This window comes from Nematolebias whitei, chromosome 4 (genome assembly GCF_014905685.2).
Source record: "Nematolebias whitei isolate Nwh7 chromosome 4, NemWhi1, whole genome shotgun sequence".
NCBI classification, from domain to species: domain Eukaryota; kingdom Metazoa; phylum Chordata; class Actinopteri; order Cyprinodontiformes; family Rivulidae; genus Nematolebias; species Nematolebias whitei.
In genome coordinates, this window is record NC_056501.1 from 24865339 (window position 1) to 24873969 (window position 8631).

Genomic DNA, 8631 nt, shown 5'->3' on the forward strand with positions numbered 1-8631 from the left:
GTGGTGCTTCCACCAGAGAAGGTTGAGCGTCTGATTGAAGCAGTGGACGATCTGGACACACTGGACGACTGCAGCGCTCTTCTCTCACAACTTCAATGAACGAACACACAAAGTGATTTTCTGCAAATCAAAAAACTTAATTGTAAATACAGCATTCAAGTCAAAATGATCACACTGCTGAATAATCAGTCTGTGTTTCATGGTCTTAGCAACTGTTTTAAAAACGTTGTAGATGAAACATTTTCTGTATTTTTCCACGTTCTGATGTAAAAAATAGTTATTTTAGTCATTAATTTACACATGTGAAGCAAGTAAAATGTAAAAGAAAAACAAGAAATGATGGCTGTAATATCTTAATTGTGTATTTGTGGTGGGTGAATGATCAAAAACTGTACAAATATACTTTTTTATGCTGTATCAGCGTGAGGGTGATAACTTTGCAAATAGTTTTTAGAATCTAGACAGAAAAAGTGCTGCATGAATTATCTATGTATATATTTATGCTAACGTTTGGCTACTCTAAACTTTGTCTTGTGGTTATTCTCAAGTAACCTATTGTCATATGTAAAAATATTTTTTTTCAATTGTAACGAACAAAATGTCAATAAAATAAGATTCTCAAATCAAAAAATGTTGCTACGTGTTGTTTAATTTATTTATTTTTATTTAATCAATCGGGCTTTCATCATTTCAGAAGACTTCTATGGACAAATTAAAACAAGGAGCTCAGTAACCCTTGCCCGGATGTGGGTTATCGGGACCACCCTGTAGCCAGCCCTGGGGCAGGGCACACTAGTGGGCACCTGGTGGCCAGGTCTCTAGTCATGGGGCCTGGTCCGGCTCAGCTTGAAGAAGTAACATGGGTTTTCCTTCCTGTGTCCCCACCACCTGCAGGAGAGGCCATACAAGTTGGGTGCATGATGACATGGGCAGCGGCTGAAGGCAGGGACTTTGGTGTTCTGACCCTGGCTTACCAAAGATGGCTCTTGGGACAAGGAATGTATCCTCTCTGGCAGGGAAGGAGCCTGATCTTGTGCGTGAGGTTGAGAGGTACCGACTAGATATAGTTGGACTCACCTCAACTCACAGCATGGGCTCAGGAACCAATCTCCTTGAGAGGGCCTGGACTTTATTCTACTTTGGAGCTGCCCATGGTGAGAGGCGCTGAGCTAGTGTAGGTCTACTTTTGGCCCCCGAACGGTATCTGTGTGCTGGAGTTATCCCCGGTAGAAGAGAGGGTGGCTTCCATGCGCCTTTGGGTAGTGGGACGAGTTCTGACTGTTGTTTGTGCCTATGTGCCAAATGGCAGTTCAGAGTATCTGGCCTTCTTGGAGTCCTTGGCGGGGGTGCTGAAATGTGAACCAGCTGGATACTCCTTGATTTTGCTGGGGGACTTTAATGCACACATGGGTAATGACAGTTTGACTTAGAGGGGTGTGATTGGGAGGAACAGACTCTCTGATCTGAACTCGAACGTCGTTCTGTTGTTGCACTTCTGTTCACGTCATAGTTTGTCCATCACCAACACCATGTTTGAATATAAGGATTCCAACATGGTGTAAGAGCACTTGGAACCAGGACGCCCTAAGTCGTAGATCAATGATTGACTTTGTAGTTGTGTCATCTGATTTGCGGCCATTTGTTTTGGACACTCAGGTGAAGAGAGGAGCTGAGTGTTCAACTGATCACCACCTGGTAGTGAGTTGGGTCAAATGGTGGGTGAAGATGACGGACTGACCTGGTAGACCTAAACGTGTAGTGAGGGTTTTTTGGGAACAACTGGCAGAAGAACCCGTCAGAAAGATCTTCAAGTCACAGCTCCGGGAGAGCTTTTTTTTTTATATTAATCTTTTTATTGAGAAAGCATGTTATATTCCAATAACATACTTATATTAGTCTTGCTTTCCTCTTCTATTTTTTTCCCCTGAACAAAGCAAATAAACAATAACTTGGGTGGGGGTGGTAGTGTATCCAAAATACAATTAACAATAACAAAACATTGTAGCCATAAAATTTTTAAAAACAAATTCTAACAGCAGGTATACAGTGGTGCTTGAAAGTTTGTGAAGCCTTTAGAAATTTCTGTATTTTTGCATAAATATGACCTAAAACATCAACAGATTTTTACACAAGTTCTAAAAGTAGACAAAGAGAACCCAGTTAAACAAATAAGTCAAAAACATTATACTTGGTCATGTATTTATTGAGGAAAATGATCCAATATTACATTTTTGTGGGTGACAAAAGTATGTGAACCTTTGCTTTCAGTATCTGGTGTGACACCCCCCCCCCCCCCCCGACTCCATTTTGCAGCAATAACTGCAACTAAATATTGTTGACAGGTGTCCTGGCATTTTCATGTATAATTATCTGATATTATTTAGAATTCATTGTTCCATCAAGGATGGTAAGCCGTCCCGGCCCAGATGTAGCAAAACAGGCCCAAGCCATGATACTAACACCAGGTTTCACAGATTGGATAAGGATGTTATGCAGGAATGCAGTCTTTTTCCAAACATAAAACTTTTAATTCAAACCAAAAAGTTCTATTTTGGTCTCATCTGACCACAAAACATTCTTCCAACAGACTTCTGGCTTGTCGACGTGATCATTAACAAACTGCAGACGGGCATCAAAATTCTTTTTGGAGGTGTTTAGATTCAGGTGTTTATCAGATACACACTCAATTGGGTTGTGGTGGCCACTATATATATCTTGTATTACCATGTAATGTATAAAATACTTTCTAATGATGTTGTAAGTATCATTATATATCTTGTTTTTTTGTTGTGGTTTCTCGGTTTTGTCCTTTTTTTTTTCTTTCCGCAGGTCTAGAGGCAGACTTCAATGATGTTGATTTGTGTTCTCTTTATCCCTCTCTCTCTCCTCTATTCCTATCTCCTTATTTACTTTTTAACCCTTCTCCCACTTTTCTGCTTTGTTATCTTTTTTGTTTTTCATCCCCGTGTCCATTACATCTGAAACAAACCCAAAGCAAATTCTAATAAAGTTTAATTTATATATCAAGTGGAGCATTAAGGCCAGCCATAATGCTCTGCTTGTGAAAGTAAATCTGTTGGGCATCACTTTGACACTCAGACAATATTTCTGAGTGTCACAATGCCGGACAGGACAAGGGAAAAAACAAACAAACAAACAAACAAAAATATTTGTTTTTTTTTTACAGTAAACTATTCTTTGTGCCTTTCTGCACATGTGTTCAACACAATTCAAGCCAGATCATGATAGAACCCAGAGACCAGACTGAACCCAGCAGGAGGATGATTTCTCTTTGAGTTTTTGGCCCGTGCGGCAGAAAAAAATGCTAGCGAGCAAAGGTCGAAGGGGACGACAGGAGGAAGGCTCAATTATGACGAACCTGCCTGGGTTTCAAGCCTGGGTTCCCCGCTTCACCATCTGGCATTCCTTCACTGCCTTGCTCCACTGCAGCATCTTGCTACCCTCCTCCTCCCTGCTCACCTCCTGTGTTTCCCAAGTTGTCATCAGGTGGAGTATAGCAACCTGATGATCCTCCTTGTGTCTGCCACAAAAGGGGCAGACGGCAGAACCGAACCGGTTTTGCAGAACTTCAGCTTCTCCTTCCAGCTCCTCTTTCCACCAGAGTCTTCTCAGCCACAGCTGGAGGAGTGGTGGAGAAATTTGCAGGCGGGGGGGCAGCCAAGTCCTCAATCACCAGGAGACTAACCGACGAAACAGTTGAGTCTTTGCTGGCTGGGGGAGAAGCTGACCCCAGCCCTGCTGATAAAACAGCTGAGTTTCAAGCAGCTGAACCCACCTCCATGTGTCTCCATGAGTGTTAGGGAGGACAGCCCACACTCGTGGGCATCAGGGACGACGACCCACACTCCTTTGTCTCAGTGAGCATCAGGGACGATGACCCACACTCCTGTGTCTCCGTGGGCATTGCTGAGGATAACCCACACTTCTGTGTATTGGGGGGTGTTGGTGAGGATGACCCACACTTCTGTGCATATGTGGGTGTTGGGGATGATGGTCCACACATGTGTTTCCATGGGCTTTGGGGACAACAACTTGCACTCCTGTGCCTCCGTGGACATCGAGGATGACGATCCACACTCTTTTGTCTCTGTGGGCAAGGGGAAGGACGACCCTCACTCTTGTATATCCGTGGGCATTAGGGACAATGATCCATTTCCTCTGCACCTCTCTGTAGATGTCAGAGATGATGACTTCTGCTCTTCACCCCCTGCCACAGACTCGCTGGTCTCACCACTTACTCCAGACTCACTGATCTCACTGCCTGCTGCAGATTCATCAGTCTCCATGCCAGCTGCATCATCTTCCCTGTTCTCTACACCAGTTGCATCCTCCCTGGTCTCAATATCAGTAGCAGCCTGGCTGGTCTCTGCATCAGCTGCATCCTCCCTGGTCTCCACGCCCTCTGCAGCCTCCCTGGTTTCCACACCATCTTCAGACCTGCTGGTCCCATCTCCAGTCATAGATCTGTCGGGCCTATCACCTGCTGCAGTTCCCTTGAGGTAACCACCGCCACCTGTGGCTTTCATCACTGGCTTGCCTACTGTGGCTCTCACCGCTGGTTTGCCTGCTGTGGCTCTCATTGCTTGTTTATTTGCAGTCACTGTCTCTCCAATTGTTTCTTCACCTGAAGCCGCAGCCTTTCCAGTGGTCTCTTTGCCTCTTCAGTGTTTTTTTCACCTGCAGCTACAGCCTCTCCAGAGGTCTCTTTGCCTGCAACCACAGTCTCCAGTGGCCTCCCTGCCTGCTGATGTGTCTTCCCTGGTGGTCTCCTCACCTAACTTTTGCCTGAGTCAGAGAGGGTCCAGGTGGATGCCACTTCTGCCCAAGAATGGACGGTCTCCTAGCTACCTGCCAGAACTCTTGGCTGAAGATGGACGGTCTCCTGGCCACCGGTCAGATCTTTTGCCATGTTCTGGATGGTTTACGGGCTGCACCCTGATCTTCTGCCACACTCAGGACGGTTGCTGGGCTGCCTGCCTGGGTATTTGCCCTGCTTTGGATGGTCTTTTGGCTGTCTACCTTGACTCTGGTTCTTTGAGTTTCTGTGTTTCTTTTGTATTTCTGTTGTCCAGGTTCCTACCTGCTAGTTCTTTAATCATGTTTTAGTCTTTGTGTTTCCCTGTGTGCCCTCCATCCTGTTTTTTTTCCTTCCTCCCACCCAAGTTAGATCCCTACTTGGGATTCCAGGGACCATCCCTTGAGCGGGTCACTGTGAGGTTTCTGGGTTTTTGTCCTGTCTTTTCTGTTTTCTCCTGTTTCATTCACCCCTCAGTGTTCCTCCTCCTAGTGTTTGGCTCCTGTATCACCTGTGTCCTATCCCAGTCACCACAGGTGGTTGTTGTTCATCCTCATTAGTGTCTCTATTTATTCTGCTTTCTTGTCATTTGTCTCTTGATTGTCCTTCCTATATATGTTGTGATCTATCTCCCTCCATGTTTTCCTTAAAGTAAGGTAGCTGCCCCGTCAGCATCTCGTGTTGCTTATTGATAATAAACTTTATTATTTATTTTACCTGTTGTCTCCGGTGGCCTTCTTGCACATGGGTTCAACACAATTCAAACCAGATCATGAAAGAATGTTTTTGTTGTTTACTTTTGTTATGATGTTTTCTGTTACTTGTTACAACATGTACTATTCCAACAGCTCATTAACCAATAAGCACTGTGGTATGCTGTTTTAAATGTGCTTTATAAATAAAATGGACTTGACTTGGCTATATGATATCATGTCAATTAAACTGAACATTCCTATTCAGTTTTCCTTTTCTGTGGAAACAAACTTTTCTGTTGTGAACCAACATCTAACAATAGGACTTCATTCATTTCTGAGAACACTGATGAGTCTCTGTGAACAAAGTGACATATATCCATTCTTACTATGAAGAAATTGTAATTAGTCAGGGGGTTACACTGTTTGTGTTTGTGTTTGTGTGTGTGTGTGTGTGTGTGGGGTGGGGGGTGGGGGTAGACATTAATTATGAGCCAATAGGAACACTTTCTGTATATTTTTGTCTATAAATATAAACTTGTCATATTTCCAATGATGTCAGCTAGAATTGTTTATTCCACCTAACTAAATTATGTTATTCTTAATGAATGAGTGACTGTGACAGAATTAATCTTTCATTCAATATATATCTAGACTCTGTTGTCAGTTTAGTATTTTATTTTAAATGATTGTTTCTGTCTCACTTGCCATCACCTCAACAAAGTTTCATTTATTATAGACCTATCAGAAAATGAGCAATTTATAAAATCATAATAATTCTAGTTTTTATCTAATCACAAGCAGCCTGGTATGACATTAGAGTAACGTTGTATTTTTCTTTTTTAACCCATAAACTTTCTTTTTTGTTTGTTTTTTTTTTTTTTTTTAGAATATTTGCAATTTTTTTATTTAACATTCGGTGAGGGGAGAAAATAGCTTCACAACTTTAGAAAAAATACTATGCATTTTAACAAAGTCCATGCTCAATAATCCAGGTATAAAATCCAACATTTTTCAGTCAGGTCTATGCATTTTGTACTATGTACTATGCATTTTATTTAAGTTTATACAGTATTTTTTACAAACTGGATGCTAGTCATACTTCATGTTTGGTGTTTTTTTTAATTTTTGTAGTGTTTTTTTAAAGTATGTAAAATAGAGTAAAAGCTTAAAGTTAACATGTTTTAAATGTTTCTTTTTAACCTTTTTAAGTGTACAGAAACAAAGGCAAATATCTTCCATATGTGACATCAGTTTAAGTACTTCCTTATGAACAAAGACGTTGTAAAGTTCATTCCTCTAGGCCAATTTTTCAGCCTGCATCAAGGATAGTTTCAGCAAAGTTAAAGGTTTGTATCCTTGATTGTTTTGAAAGACGTCTTTCATCATCTGTGTTGTGTAGGTTTAAAACACACAGATGACGTGAATTGTAAGGAAAAGCCCAACAGCAAAGATTTACAATAGATAAAATCTCTCTCACTCCTCGTTTGTAAATGTTTAAACCTGTTCAGTGTTGCAAAAGTTTTTTCCAGCAGTCAGTGGTCAAACGTCACGTCACTTCCTGGACTGATGGAGACAGTTCATTAAAGTCAGCGCAGAGACTCACAACCCTACATGAACACATTCACACCTAAAGATCTCCAGTGAAGTTGATGTGCATGTTGTACTGTGGTAGAAAACCGGAGTGTCCGGTAAAAACTCATAAACACATGTCTATTTAGAAAATTACCTAAAAAAAAAAACTACTTGAAAAAATTGATTGAAATTCTTAGAAAGTGAATAACTGATTAACAACTTATTAACTCACAGAGTCAACCTTCTTCAAAATGGCCGTCACAGCTAAGTGACCTTAGCTAACATATAAATGGCTAAGAGTCGATCAATTTTACAAAAATTGATTCAAAATTTGGTGTCATTTAGCAGAGATTCATTCCCTCAGCGCTAAATAACAGTGTCAAAACTGTTTTAAATCTTTGTCATTAAATATTAAATTTGAATCTGTTTGATAGCAAAATATCGAAAAATCCACTGGACATATTTTAATGAATGTCTCAGAAAGTAATTACTGGATGTACTGGATTGTGTGACAAAATTGTCCAAATTTCAAGAAAAAAACCCTAAAATTCTACTTTTTCATCCATAAACATAATCACAATGAAATAATAAAGAACCACCTGTTTACAAACAGATAATGTTCAAAATTCAACTTGATCATCTTCAACAGCTGTTTTTCTTTGTTCAAACTGGTCAGAAGATACATGCCAGCAAGGTTTAGCCTCACTTTATAAACTTTTCTTCAGCTTCACCTTGATTAAACATACTTGACCTTGTGGTCTTTTGTCTTTAGTTGACACCAATAAAACATTAAAGTTATTTCCTCATTTAATGTGTTCTTAATGACACTCCTGTTCTCTGTGATGTGGTTTTAAACTGATGATTGTGAACAGAGCACTGCTGTCTGTTCCTGCTGATACAATTCCTTATTTTAATGTTTTTGTACTTTATAATAACGAGAGATAACAGGATAGGACATTTATCTTTTTTAATTTGTGAAAAATCCTAAAAAAACCAAAAACAAACTAGGTTATCTCACATAAAAAAGTCAAAAACATTGCAGAAAAGTCTGTGTCTAAAATGTATTTATGTATCTTCTACTCCGGCCAAATCAGCAACTGAAAGCATCATCTGTTATATTTGATTTGATTCTTGTCAAGGGAACAGACATTTTAATGTTCATTATTTTAATCCAACATTAGCTTTTTATGACACTTCATTCATAATTTAAAATTCAATGTACTGTAAATATGTGTTAGTTCAGTAACAAAACATTTGTTCTAATTAAAATATGTCAAAATATTTTCATTTTTAAAGGAACATAAGCCGAATGTTACATTACTTTCATCACTAAAGGGAAACTTGAATAACTTATTTGCTCATATTAATTTTTTTTCATTAATATATAATGAAAACCAAAAAGTCAGAAATGTTTCTTCATCATTTTTCTTTATTTTTTACACATATCATAAACAATCTTGAAAACCATAAAACTACAGTAAAGAATCAAACAAGATTTTAATGTAAATAGCTCAAAGTTTACAAGAGGAAATAAAAAAAATAAATATC